Source organism: Ursus americanus, chromosome 10 (assembly GCF_024610735.1).
Source record: "Ursus americanus isolate L20-20 chromosome 10, mUrsAme1.1.p, whole genome shotgun sequence".
Taxonomy (NCBI): Eukaryota; Metazoa; Chordata; class Mammalia; order Carnivora; family Ursidae; genus Ursus; species Ursus americanus.
The window spans coordinates 41756891-41772103 of NC_142136.1; the positions used below are offsets into that span (position 1 = coordinate 41756891).

The 15213-nt window shown below is 37.6% G+C and overlaps 1 long non-coding RNA gene and 1 pseudogene across 4 annotated transcripts in view; one reads left to right on the forward strand and one right to left on the reverse strand.

Moving 5' to 3' along the window:
- LOC148109352 (uncharacterized) overlaps nt 1–15213 on the reverse strand; it is a 172066-nt gene that overhangs the window by 150935 nt on the left and 5918 nt on the right. For all 4 annotated transcript variants that reach the window (XR_015725932.1, XR_015725931.1, XR_015725933.1 and 1 more), the window contains 2 exons: nt 9049–9122; nt 1949–2001 (listed from right to left, as the gene is read on the reverse strand). This is a non-coding gene — a long non-coding RNA (uncharacterized LOC148109352). The remainder of the gene's footprint in view (nt 1–1948; nt 2002–9048; nt 9123–15213) is intronic.
- LOC148109353 (sperm-egg fusion protein Juno pseudogene) lies at nt 65–945 on the forward strand (annotated as a pseudogene).

A 15213-nucleotide genomic window follows, 5' to 3' on the forward strand; every position in this document is an offset into this window, starting at 1 on the left:
TTCTCTAAACGTGTTTCAAGTGGTTCTTTTCCCAGCCTCCTATATTTTCCTTAAACTCGGGTAGATGAGTACCCACCTGCATACCTGAGAGGGATTCTCTACCTATCTCTGAGGCTCTTTTCATGTATAGCTTTCTTTTTACCAGGACTCAGCCCTAAAACTTGAGCTGCCTTGATCTACATAAACGCTCATCTTCTCAACTCAGGGTGACAGGCAGGTCACCCTGGAAGCCTGCTGCATGGCTAACAAACTGGGAAACCCACCTGGATGAGTTCCTGCTCTACAACTTCAGTTTGGTTCACTGCAGACTGTTGACCCCGGGGCTCTCAGAAGCACTTCATCCAGGCCGTCTGCTTCTATGAGTGCTCCTTGAACCTGTGACCTTGGAGCCAGCAGGTGGACCCCACTGGGCAGGGAGAGCCAACATCTGGCATGCCACTATGCTGGGCAAATTGTGAGTGGTAGTGGGCAAAATGCCGCACAGTTTACACTTGCAGAGCCAACTGGCTGGCAGCTGGGACTGGAGTTGGGGGAAAAAACCACTTCCCTGCCAGGGCCTTCTGCCCTCCCCTCCCCCCCTCCCCCCCCCTTCCCTTTTACTGCCGCTCCCTGCTGACCTGTGTGAGAAGACTGGGAGCAACTCCTTGGAGGCGAACCCCAGGTACTGGAACAGTGGGCAGTGTCTGCGGAAGTGGTTCAGGCCTGCTTAGAGCCATTCAAATGTGGCCGGCCCGGCCCTTCACCAGCCCTGCCCCCTTCTGGGAACTCTCCTACACTCTCATGGTCTTCCCTCTGTTTCTGTGCTTTCTTTCCGGAGAGCTCCTTTGGTTTCCACTTACACTCCTTTACTCCCTCCAGCTATGGGCCAGTCCATGCCTGGCAGACTCCTTCCTACAACCCTTCCTTAAAAGGAACAGCCCAGCCAGGGGTTTGGTTGGACATTGAGTGGTTCCTGAATCTTGCACATTTGGTTTTAGACCCCCTCCGCTGCTCTGCTCTGCTTTGCTTTTCCCAGCCTGGGAGGTGGTGGGGGGTTGGGAGTACCAAGGTGACCTTCCTGCTATGGATGGTGAGGCGATAATGTGGGACTCCAGACCCTCCTCAGCAGGTGTATTCCCCAACCCTATTCCTTCGTAGAACTCATGGTGACAGCCCTGCCCTCCAGTCCCACATGGGACCTCCAGTAAAACGGCAGCTGCCCTTAAACAAAACAAAACTTTAAAAAAATTATATATTAAAAAAATTAATAAAAAATACTTTGGCAAATAAGTATTCGGGCCAAGAAGGACCAAAAGCTATTGTGTTGTTCTATTCAAAAGAAAGTTTCATGGTACTTCATATTCGAAAAATTGGGTAAGACTTAGAACCGTAAGTCTCAGTGTTAATCATGATAAACTCAAAAGAAGCTGTGTCCAACTGCCATTTTATCAGATTTTGCATTCAGTAATTTATTGTTAACAAAATAGACTTATTCCAGTGAATACCGATAATTTTAATATTTGTTTTTCCATTCCTGTTTGTATATAATTATAAAATTTTCTTTGATTTACAGTAATAGAAAAATTTAAATCACAGTAACTTCATACCTAGATTTGTGTGCTTAAAACACAGCAAATGATATAATAATTCAAATAAAAACTTTGGCCTATGCTACTTTATTATTGTTGTTACTATTATTCCTACTAAAGGGGTTATAAAATACTTACGTTTGACAAGTCTGATTCAGTAGGCAACTAATTGGTATCAGGAGTAGTGTTGAAGTTCTATAGGCTTATTGGACTCTATGTCAGAAAGCTTAGTCAGTAGGCTATCTAGGAGAGCATACAGTAGAGCACAGGTTTTTCAAATATTAGTGCTCATGAGAATCACCAGAGCCAATCCCCAGGCTCTCGAGTTTCTCATTTAATAAGTTTAGGGTGAGATTCAAGGATGTATTTTTTAAAATTACCTCCCATGTGATTTTGATGCTGTAGTCTGTGCATTTCATGGCGGCACTCTGGTCTAAAAATCAAGATGAACAGGTAAATGGGAATTTGGACTAGAATTGATTATAGTTATAGAGAAGCAAATAAAAAACACACATAACCCAAATTCAGGGATAAGAAAAGCTTGCATGAGGAGTTAATTTGAAGAATGCTTAAGACGTGGTGAGGCAAAAAGATCAGGGTCTTTGTAGGAAATACCATAGTGATAGAGACGACTGGAGGTAAGGGCAAGCATGACATACTTAGGAAACAACAAATTATTAAACATAACTGGAGATTCGTAAGCTGATTACACACTACGCAAATAGATTGTTAACAAAGAGAGCAATGTATTACAGAGGAATCAATATACTCTTAACCCTGTATTCACCAGTAACGGGTGAGTGTAAATTCCTTACATAAATCTTTTTAATTGTGACCATATCCCTTAATAGATATTTGGATTACAAAAAGAGAATATTCTCTTTTTGCTGTAATCCACAATTACTTGAAACTTTTTTTCATGTACAGATGGAGAGTTTAAGTGCACTCGTCATCTTCTAAAACCAAATATACTTATTTTTTTCTGGCCATTTTCCATAGGTATTGTAACATTTAAGGTTTTCAAAATAGTCTACCCAAATATTTTCCAGTACTTGAGATCATACTCTACATAATTTCTATTTTCATTTAGTCAATTAGAATTGACCAGATTTTGTTATACACTATAGACATGGCAGAGAGATTTTTAAAAGCTTAACACCTATGTATGATACAGTACCATTTTCTATTCTTTCTCCACAGTAAGGACATGTCTAATGCATGGAATTGTGCCTAGAAGCCAATGTTCATTAAATTCTGGATTCTATCTGTTCCTAGAGATAACTAGATCTCAGATATGATAAATCAAGCTCTTTCCAACTCAGGCTTCTAGTTATCATTAAGCAACACTTATCACTTAGCCCCATAGGGAGGACATAGTGTTGGCCCTTCATTCCTGGCACAAATGAAAGTAAACCATGAAAAATATAAGTTGTCCTATATACATAGTACCTGAGTTAATAGAAAATTTAAAGACCACACTCCTGAGTAATGTTCTGCTGTAATTTCAGTATACTATTCATATGTTTATAAATGAACAATCTACCATCTGGATCTCTAGCATTTCTGGCTACTTTAAAATATAGATCTCATAAAGGTTAAAGTAGTTATTAGTTCTTTTGGTGAGGGTCCATGTCCTCTCCCAGCATTGTTGGTATCCTATCAACCTGTGTGGTGTCCTATCAACGTGATAACGCAGTCCATTGTACCGTTTTATTTTATTTCCATACCGACCACCAGTCATGACTAGTCTTAGAGCTCCCGTTAATGCACATATTAAGATTAGCAAACTGTTTTCAACACCATGACAGGCCTTTCTTATTTTAATTTTGGTGTGATTCTGAATTTGGTTCCTAATGCTCCTGCTTGGCCTCTTGGAGCTAGTCCTAATTAAACTACCATATATATTTTTGTCAATGGGAATTAAGGGATTGTGTGTAATTTGAAAGTATAAAATGCACCTCAAATTAGGGTTTGCCTTATGAAATTGTCCTTTGGGCAGTGAGGCTGGATATAATCCACTCGTCATTGTGTGCAGCTCTTTGACCTCAAGGAATTCTTCTTAAGCCATCTTCAGGCACTTTATTTCTTGATGATACTAAGTATAATCCTTTAATACAATAATGGTTTGCTGAATTTGATAGCAATATTTCATTGCTTAGCTTACTTTGGATTGCTTGACCACCATTGTGTCACCTATTTCAGCAACACAGGTGTCTGGTACTAATCACCTAAAGTCTCCTTCTGTGCCAACTACTAGGTCTTAATTCTACCTCTAGATTTCCATAAGAATTCCCATAACTAAGTACCCCATACTGGTAATGTCCAATCATCTAAGGTCCATTTGCCAGTTGGTATCTCAAGACATTGGTATCTAGTCCAAAAATCTATAGTCTAGCACTTTCCTGAAGATGTATATCTATACTGCTCAATACTGGGGCACTCAGTTGTACCTATGGTTTAAATTTACAATTTATTCCCACCTTCCTTCATCGGAACTTGACCAAGTATAGGGCTTACTTTCACTGATTTCTAAACAAGAGCATGATCTCCAATACAGGGACTAACGTAAGTAATCAACAAGCCTTTTTTCCTTTGTTACAAGGAAAAATGTGGCTCAAACCACGAACCAATATAAGCAGGAAGATCTAGGGATCTTCATCACTGACCCTGAAATAACTGAAGCAGGCTTTTCATAAAGGGCATGGACATTTGTCAGATGATTTTGGATCTTGAAGTGCTGCCTCTTCATTCAAATATTTCTCTGATGCTTCACATGACATAATAGGTTTTTCTGTTCTCAGGGTTTTCTGATGTCCTTTTATGTTAAAATAGCCTCTTTGTATGCCCAGTCACAGCTACCAACTGTCTTTCCAAATGACCCTATTGAGTGGCTACGATAGGCGTATTTCAAATCCAAAATTCAATCTTTACTAAGGTGTAATTTTCAATTTCTACCAAAGGTTCCATTCTTTACTCTTTAATTTCAGAAACTTTTAAAATTATTATTTTTTTTAAAGATTTTATTTATTTATTCGACAGAGATAGAGACAGCCAGCGAGAGAGGGAACACAAGCAGGGGGAGTGGGAGAGGAAGAAGCAGGCTCATAGCGGAAGAGCCTGATGTGGGGCTTGATCCCGGATCGCCAGGATCACGCCCTGAGCCGAAGGCAGATGCTTAACCGCTGTGCCACCCAGGCGCCCCATCAGAAACTTTTAAAATTATTTGAGCGTTTGGATCACAAGGCCCTACAAGCAATGTGTAAGCCACAATCCTTTTAAATCTTTTAATAGTTATTCATTTTCAGGCCCCATTCAAATGCAGATTTCATTCATATACAAGTTTCAGGACTTTGTGCATAGGGTCCAGCATTATCACTAAATAAGAGATGTGATTCACCAGAACACAAACTGTCCCATTAGTTTCTGTATTCTTATTCTGTTGTGGGGGTCAGTAAAAAATAGTAATCTATTTCTCATAATTGGGAGGACACTCCAAGCTCATTATAATTCTCCAATATCTCACAGACTCTGCTGGATCTTAAATTTTGTCTGCTTAAATCAACCAGTCTTTATTTGTCACATGGGTGACGTCACTACTGTACTACTGTCCTACCTTCCTGTCTGAGGAAGAATTATCATTACATTTTCAACTCAATGCATCAATTGAGTCTAATGACTCTAAAGCCTAAGTGCTTATGTACTACTTTATGACAGTATGCCAGTGAATTAAATGTTCCTTTGGGAGAAAAATGGGAAAGCGTTCTGAAGTCCGCTCCACATAAATGCAGATAATGTTTGACTACATTACAAAAAAGGGATGGGTAAGAAGGGGCTAGTCAAATCATTATACTGTATCAATAATCCTTGTCTTGTTGCATTTCTTGTTATATAGGCTTTACCATATCTGTTCCAGACAAATGTCTCAGGGAAATTGTCTCGTTTGGTCCCAATAGCCTTATCGTTTGTCTCCATGAACTGACTGCCTCGTGTATCTACAAGATGGAGTTGTTAAAAAGTTAGTAGAAGTCAACACTCTCATTTCAATCTCTTTCTTAACCGGGGGAATAATCTCTTGTTGTCCTTCTAGAATTCTATATCAGGTAATATTTATTATAGAAGATAGCCAGAGAAATTCCAAAGGTTTCCAAATGCCCAATTTTAATCAGGTCAAGGGTGAATTTGGCTCATCTCCAATTTAAAAATGGTACATTTGGGGGTGCCTGGGTGGCTTAGTTGTTAAGTGTCTGCCTTCAGCTTAGGGCGTGATCCCGGCAGTCTGGGATCGAGCCCCACATCAGGCTCCTCTGCTGGGAGTCTGCTTCTTCCTCTCCCACTCCCCCTGCTTGTGTTCCCTCTCTCACTGGCTGTCTTTCTCTCTGTCAAATAAATAAATAAAAATCTTTAAAAAAAATGGTATATTTGGACCTCTCCTTTTGCACATAATACAATCTCAATTATACTTTAATGTAATGGTGACATAACACAAAATATATTTTCCTGTCACATGCTTCAATTTTCCACCAGAGCATATCCATACTGCCACATTTTGTCTTTGGGCCTTTTCTCTCTATTTCCAGTGGATACTTCACATTTACTGCCTATATCCAGTCATCTCCAATTTCGCATATTCCTCATAAACATTTTTCACATACCATTGTCTAAGACCTTGCCTTGTCCTCTCAGATACTGTGCTGGAAAATCCCTGTCTTTCAGTTACTAGTTCTCAGACTGTTTTCTATTAAACAAGGAGGGGGGGGAATTTAGCCCCTCATCAACTCTTTTGTCTAATTTGTGATTCTCAGAATGGAATTTTAATTAATCCAAGGTAGAATATGTGAAGCAAATCTTATGGCTAGAGTTGAAGCTGGCTTTCAACCACTCAACCATTGATGATATGCCACCAGTTCTTAGTAGCAATGCTGCCAATTTTCTTTCTTTTATTTTTAATCCATTTTCCAATAGCCATCTAAACAATTTCACCTGGTTTTTTAGTCCTTCCTCCTTTTCTTTATTTTCACTTTAATGCCCCCTTTCTAAGAAGGAGGTTGCTGCAGTGGGGATAGTACCAATTTTTACTGATCATCTAAGACATGTATACTGGCTACCCCTGTGTATTTTTTTGCCACACTCAAAGCTAGGCTACATAAGTACCAGAGAATGGCAAACGTGATTTGTATCAATAGTATCAAGTTAGGGATTCTCTTTTCTTTTCTTTCTTTCTTTCTGTCTTTTTTCTTTTTCTTTTTCTTTTTTTTTTTTTTTGAGAGAGAAAGAGTGAGAGAGAGAGCATGAGAGTGTGAGTGGGGCGGGAGTGGCAAAGGGAGAGGAAGGAGAGAATCTTAAGTGGGTGTGGAGTCCTATGCAGGACTTGATCTCACCACTCTTGAGATCTTGATCCAAGCAGAAATCAAGTTGCTTAACTGACAGCCACCTAGCGCCCCAGGAGTCCCTCCTATTATCACATTGTTGATAGAGTTTTGCCTCCGTCCTTAACATTTCCAATGCTACGGAGAGAGTGAGTTATGTTTTTGTTGGAGAAGGAATAGAGAAGTTTGGCTATCTCAGGCTCAATTTGCTAGATTTCCACGGTACCCATTGCAACTAGTTAATTGTAATATAATGAGGATCCCTTTATTAGTTCTTTAAACACTGTTTATGTGTATTTTTAGTTGCACTGTGTAGTAGATCTCATAATTTTTGTTTTTATATTGAAATGAATTTTAAAGTATCTACCCACATTGCTTGTGAATATCAACAGTGTCCAACCACATGCTTCATTAAATTGTCCTTATCAATTGCCCTTGGAATGGCCAACTAGATTTTCTCTCATGCCTCACTACCACAATCTATAATAGTATATACACTCTTATTAACATGCGTAAGAATTTCTCTGGGTATGTTCCAAAAAATAAGATTCCTGGATCATAGTGTTCACATGCTTAATTTGACCAAATACTGCCAGATGGCTTTCCAGAATGATTGCATTAGCCTTTTTCACTGCCAGCAGTGCATGAAGCTTCCATATTCCATACCCTGACAATACTGGCATTATCCAACTTAATAATTTTGCCAATCTGAGAAATGCAAAGTATAGAGCAACATTGTTTTAAAATAGCATTAATTAGTGAATGGGTTTAAGCATATATTTTTGTTTTACATTTTGCCTTTATTATTTTATGAATTAGTTTTTTGTTTTGTTTTTGTTTTTTACTTATTCTCTCTTGGCTCCTCCTTTTCTGTGTTGGTTTTAGGAGTTTTAATATAATCTAGATATTAGCCCTTGTTGGTTTTAGATATTGCAAGTATCTTCTCTGTCATTTGTCAATTAACTCTATCTTGCAATCATTGAATAGAAAGCCTTAATTTTCATTTAATCATCTATAAATTGTATTCTTCATGGTTTGTACCCTCAGGTTCTTATTTAAGAAATGATATTTCAAAAGAGTTTAACTTGTATGTTTGTGACTGTTTATCATATAAATATTAAAATAATGTTATGGAGTTCTTTATTTCCAGCTGGAATTTGGATTGAGATTGCACTGAATTTATAAATTTATGTTAGAAAAATTAATAAATTTATGTTAAGTCATCCAAACCAATAAAACAGGAAATATTTTCAAGTCTTCTCCATTACTTTCTGTGTAACTCTTAATATAGTTATTTCTCACTTATTTCTCTTTTTAGATCTTATTTCTTTCATAAGATCCTTTTTAAGTTAATTCCTACGTATCTTAGTTTTTGTTGTTCATGTGTTATTTATATTTTCTAGTTGGCTATTACTGGTTTGACAAACATAATTGGTTTCTGTAATTTGATCTTCTGTCAGCCTTTTTTAACGGTCTTATTTGTTTTCTGGTTTTACCAGTTTTCTTTGTCAAAGATGAGTGGCAAAGGGGGCGTCTGGCTGGCTCAGTCAGTAGAGCACACCGCTCTTGATCTCAGGGTTGTAAGTTCAAGCCCCATGCTGGGTGTAGAGATTACTTAAAAATAAAAACTTAAAAAAAAAAGTTGAGTGGCAATGAACCCCAAGGCTAAGAGCACCAGGCACTCCAGACTATACTCAGCCATGTCTCTGAACAGTATGAACCATAAAGCAAAAAGCACTTAGAAAAATAAAAATAAAAACTAGAAATATTACACTGTAATTCATCAGCTCTCAAGTAAAAGTTAGTTCTTTCCACAGGAGTCTTTTATTCCACCCTGATATTTTCATGCCAACACAAAAATGGGTGTTTTGAGTTTAGGGGAAAGATGTAAGAACAGAACCTAAAGTTTCTTCTCCAAACTATGTCTTCACTGCTGGTCTGGGGGTGCTCTGTCACCAGCTGCCACCATTCCACACAGGTTCTGGACAGTCCTTGATCTACTTTGCAATTTCTCAGTGCTTATATTTAATATTCAGATCCATGCTTCTATCTCACTTCTGTAGTTGACTTAGGACGCTATTGAGGAAAGCAGTCAATAGTTCACGCTAACTTACCATTTATGATGAACAGGAAGACCTTATGCTTGAACTTTCCACGGATTCTTCATACTTGTGTGAAGATTTAAAAACTGTGAAAGATGAAATGTATTGTTAATATAACTACAAAATGGTCTTAGTTTATTTAATGATTGATTAAAAGTAAGCAAATTTATTGTTAGGTATTTGCAAGCTTAACTATCAGGAAAAAAGTAATGCATGACATTTTGCTTCTCCTTTAAGAAATCTTTCCAGATTTTCAATTCTGGATTAAGCTGCCCCAATAGAATATTATGTTTAGCCTAATTATATGTCTATTGCCTTGGATTCAGATTGCCAATTGTTAAATATTTCAATGTCAATATTTCTTTAGGGCAGTGATTGTATGTGTCTCTGTATACCAAGACCTGAGAACAAAGCCTAGCAGGGAAAGGCATATATGTGCATATGTATATATGCATGTATATATGTTTGTAATGTATGAGTAACATAAACTATGACCACACATTTCCTGATGAGAACAAGAAAAATTCATATTTGGAATATCTTATAAAATGTTACAATGCATTATTACAATGCTTAGGAGTGATAAATCTTATTAATTGCATTAGATCCTGGCTCTGCTAGTTACTTAGAAACTACATGATGTGGGTCAATAGAATTCACCTCCCTTTTAGGTTCTTCGTTTATAAAAAGCATAAGGATAACACCTACTTGGTACACTGTGTATGTGCTAACTTATAACAACAACTCAGTATAGATGGGCTTCTGTAAAACAACGCTTCACAAATGTCAATGTCACATAAAAATAACAGCCGAAGAATTTTTCTAGATTTAAAGAAGACTGAAGACCCATGAAAACTTATCACAATTCATGTTTGTTTCTTGTATCCCACATTTTTAAAAATAGTTAAAGAGGACACTTTGAGATTCTGAGGACAACTGAGGAAATTTTAATACTGATTTCCTATCAGAAAATAATTACTATTTAATGATGAATATTGTATTAACCAAGATGATATTTACATTTCCCTCAGTTTGAAGTTTATACAGAGGCTTCTTCCTGCCTCTAGGCCGCTGACCTACCTCATATTCCAGGCCCTTAGAGAATCCAGATGCTCTAACCAAAGAGATCCCTCCCTTCCCTTTCTTTAGAGGATTTACTTTAGAAAACTTGTAATTGCAAATTCTTTTTCTGTTTCTTTGAGATGTAAATCTTTTTAAAACCTCTTGTCAGTTTTACAAACCAGGACTGTCTTTCTCAAGGACCTTGGAGCCATCCCTTTGAAATGTAATCATCAAGGAAGGTAGAGCTCCTATCTCCCAGTCTCTGTGGGGGAGTAGGCAGGCGCCTAACTTTGGTGGGTGTCTTGCTTCAAGCTATAAAACTATGTCCTGTCATGAAGATAAGAGAGTTTACTTTTCCTTTTGGTAAGGCCAATTAGCAAACAGAGAAGGCCTCCCTCAGCTCTTAAAAACTCCAGTTTTTTTTCTTTCAGTGGAGTTGAATTCTGATTGTGTTCTGGTCTCTCTCTACTATTGCAACAACCTTGAATAATTTTTTCTTACCCTCTTTACTTTTGACTGGTGTAATTTTTGCTTTAGTAGTATTAGCATTAAAATTTGAGTTTGGTAATTGTATTTTGACCATGTAGGACAATGTCCTTGTTATTAAGAGATACTTTAAGTCTTTAGGGGCAAAATATCAAATAATATACAACTAACCAGTGGTTTAGTGAAATGGCAGTGTGCATGTATGTGCAGAGGTAAGACCAAAAACAAGAGCCAGGATGAGGGAGGGAGGGAAAGAAGGAGAGAGGAAGAGAGGAAGGGAGGGAGAGAGGAGGGGTAAGGGAGGGAGCAAAGGGAGTAGGGAGGGGAAGAGGAGAGGGGGAAGGGGAGAGAGAGGGGAGGGGGAGAGAGAGGGGAGGGGGAGAGAGAGAGAGAGAGAGAGGGGTTGGTTAATTAATGAGTACAGGGTGCAACAGAGTAGACACAGGCTTTATGAGACCTGTATATAACCTATTACCACGTCTGCTATAGTGATTCTTGGGGCATAGTCTGCAAGTGATTAATTATAGGAAAAGCTTTGTTTCTATTTAGGAGTTCACTTTTCATGTTTTTTTTTTCTGATAGAAAAAATAAACTGATCCAACATACGTCTAAGTATTGTAGTATATTATTGTGTTACCTTTAATCTGTACCTCGGGGTGGCTAATTAACATTTGAAATACATTAGTAGGATCAACATAACAGATTTGTTTCCTGGGCACATCAAATACCATCACTGATCTGTACCACAGAGTATGCCAATTAACCTGAAATATTAGAAAGCTTTCACTGGTGAAATAAATGGTTCAAGAAAAGTGGCTGGGATTCACGGTTCTTGTTTTTATGGGTCTCAGTTTTGTAGGACTCACTCTTATTATATGAATGAGCTATAAGAAACTGGAAAACAGAACATTCTAGTACCTCTGAGTGGGGCTCAGACTCTAAATCCTGTTAGTGCTGGTTTTTCCCCTCGTGCACAGAGGACACTGTCTCTCACTCTGATTTATGCTTCTGGATAAGATGTTGGCCTTTCTATTTGTAGTAGTGATGTCCACAATAGCCAAACTATGGAAAGAGCCCAGATGTCCATCAACAGATGAATGGATAAAGAAGTTGTGGTATACACACACACACACACACACACACACACACACACACACAATGGAATATCAGTCATCAAAAAAAAAAAAGAAATCTTAACCATGTCATTTTTGCAATGACATGGATGGAACTGAAGGGTATTATGCTAAGCGAAATAAGTCAATCAGAGAAAGACAATTATCATATGGTTTCACTCATACGTGGAATTGAAGAAACAAAACAGAGGATCACAGGGGAAGGGAGGGAAAAACAAAAGAAGATGAAAGCAGAGAGGGAGACAAACCATAAGAGACTCTTAACTATAGGAAACAGAAGGTTGCTTGAGGGGAGGTAGGTGCGGGGATGGGGTAACTGGGTGATGGGCATTACGGAGGGCACATGGTGTAATGAGCACTGGTGTTATATGCAACTGATGAATCACTGAACTCTACATCTGAAACTAATAAAAAAAAAGTAATGGCCTTTCATTAAATCTACTAAAATACAGGTGTAATGCATTGTTGGCAGAATTTGGTCTAAGATTTGCTTTTATTATCACAAACTGCATGTTAGTGAAGTTGGGAAATTATCTCCAGATACCCGATCACTACAAGGGACTGATATTTACCAAAACTTGACAACTGTGAGTCAGCACTAGATTGACTTAGATGGTTTAGTTTGCAATGGTTCATAACAGTGTTGTAAGAATTGAAAAAAAATAAATGCTGCTCATAATATTACTTATATTTTAAGAATTCAATAAATTTCAGATATTATTTTATGCTAACATTAAAGATATTTGCTACTTCATACAAGAAACCTTGATACTTGTGAAAAAATTCAGTCCTTTCACCAAAACAAACTTTTTAGTAATACACTTTATCAGTCATTGTTTCTGCAGAAAGCAGAATTCCCCCGGATGGACCAACAGAAGGGATCATTTACCGATTTGCAGGTAGGGTTAGGAGAAGATTAAAGACATCATGAAATATCCAGAGAAAAGCAACCATGGCATGCTATTCTAACTCCAAGTCTATAGTGCGAAGAGAAGAAAACAGTGTCATAAGAACGTACTAAGAAGTAGACGTGAAGAGCTATACTCCTCGTGGGGAAATAACTACTACCTGAGAGTTTGTGCAGAAACAGAGAGAACAGGGAAGAAATGGCTGCCCTTCCCATCCTCTGAACTCCTGTCAATAATTTCCATAGTCTAAATAAAACAGGAAGCCAGAAGGCAATGGAGCCCAGATGACGTGGCCCATGTGGCTTATTCTCCAGGCCCAACCAGCAAGGCAAGGCAAGATGGATAATATATATACAGCAATTGAAAGATAAGCAGCCACATACTTTTACTGTCATGTGCAAATTATATGAAGTAGGGTCAAAAAAGTCTAAACAGATGGCAAACTATATAAGCTATTTTCTAATATTTTTGTTTTGTTTAACAGTAACACAACTAATATAACACCAGTATGACTGACTGGTAATTAATGTTTTGTGACACATAGGTTAGTTCAAGCCTCACCCCAAACTGTTATGTACCTCACATATTTGTAAATACTGTTTTCATGCACCAAGGCTCTAAATTTCTAGGGCTATATAAATATCTTTATTGATGTGGACATTTTTTTTCTTTAGTGTCTCGTTTTACAATGTCTGGTATTTCTCTAAAAAAAACGAGTTCTCATTTGACAGGTGGTAAAAATAAATGCTTCATTTCCCGTGACATTAAAATAAGAAAAGTTCTTTGTTGTTATTTTCTGTCACTGTTTCTGCATCAGGGCTTTTTTTTTTTTTTTTAATCCTAGTCAACATGCCCTGGGAATGTAATAGGTTTTATGGTTCTATTTTCCTAAAATTCAACCTGTGGGAATTAATATTTTATATAGATTTGTATTGGTTACAGAGAAATAGGAGGTAGTACACTTAGGGAAGGCACATTAGCCACAAATAGACAGAGCACCCCACCAAATGGCATATCTGTTCTGTACTGGATCTTGCTAACTGTATTTTTAGAGCATGTTTTAACCATGATAGTGTAATGCACCAGTTTGAGTATGATTGAATGTTAGAAAGGGCAAGGAGAAAAAAAAAATTTCAACATTTAAGGGATGTAAATGCAGTTTTTCACTGTAGAGAAGAAAATAAAATGTAGACATTTAAGAAATGGGATTTCTAACCCTGAAATGATTTTTTAAATATGTTTTTGTTTGAATGACAGAGGACTGAAAATTTTATCTTGTTGGGTGATGGATATTTTTGAATTCTTTTAAATATATTAAGCTTTGTACCAAGATGTCATTAAATCATTCTCAAACAGTTTGATCCTTTCTGGCTTGTTTTTAAAATTTGCTAGGCATTACAATAGCAGTGTTGAGTCTATAGCCATTATTCTCCACTTCTGAGGCAAAACTCTTCTGAACGCTTTTGTGAGGCTCAGTGATTCAAGGTTTGCAGAATGGTTGGTGGGAACAGGCACTATTTTCACTCTTATGTGAATACTGAGTATATTCTTTCCATGCATCAGATCATTAGGGCCTTCCCTATGTGTTCTAGACATTCTTCTGCTGAATATTTGGAAAGGACCGTTTGTATGTTTCCAGAACTCCTTCTCCATGCAAGTCTCTCTGGTATGTTGTTCACTGAACTCCTATCACTTCACTGTCCTTGAACATTCAGGCACTCTTCTCAGCTCAGGAAGCTCGACGGACTTCATCTGAATTAACCATCCCTGTTCCACAGCTTGGAAATGCTCATGAGGTAGTAAGTTCTGGCAATAGAAGGACTCACATTATTTGTTTTCTATCAGAGATCATTGTCCTTCGTTGTTTCATGTTTAGTGTCTTGAAAGATGTTGGTTCACATATATTGTCTGTTTTATTATCCTACATGGGAGGATATATATTTTATATCAGTCTGGTCAGAAGCAGAAGTCCCTAAATAGCATATTTAAAATCTATTTTCTGGGGCGCCTGGGTGGCTCAGTGGTTGAGCATCTGCCTTTGGCTCAGGGCATGATCCTGGAATCCTGGGATCGAGCCCCACATCAGGCTCCTCCTCTGGGAGCCTGCTTCTTCCTCTCCTATGCCTCCTGCCTGTGTTGCCTCTCTTGCTGGCTGTCTCTCTCTCTGTCAAATGAATAAAATATTAAAAAAAATAAAATCTATTTTCTAATTGTTTCCTGCTAAAATACGGAAACACAATTTTTTTTTTTTTTGGTAGATTGTCCTTGTGTCCTGGGATCTTCCTAAATTCATGTCTAAGTTCTAATATTTGCTTCTGGTTTTAGGGGAAAGTTCATTATTTCATCATTTAACAAAACAGTAGCTGTTGTATTTTCACAGTGCTCTTTGCTAGGTTGAGTAAGTTACCTTCTCTCCCTAGTTTTCTGAGAGTTTAATTTGTATCATTAACATTTGGTGTCGTATTATATTGAGTATTTCTCTGAACATTTAAGAAGATCATAAGGTCTTTGTCCTTTAATCTATTATGTTTAATCTATTATTAAGTTACATTAATTGGTTTTCAAACAGTAAACAAATCTCGAATTTC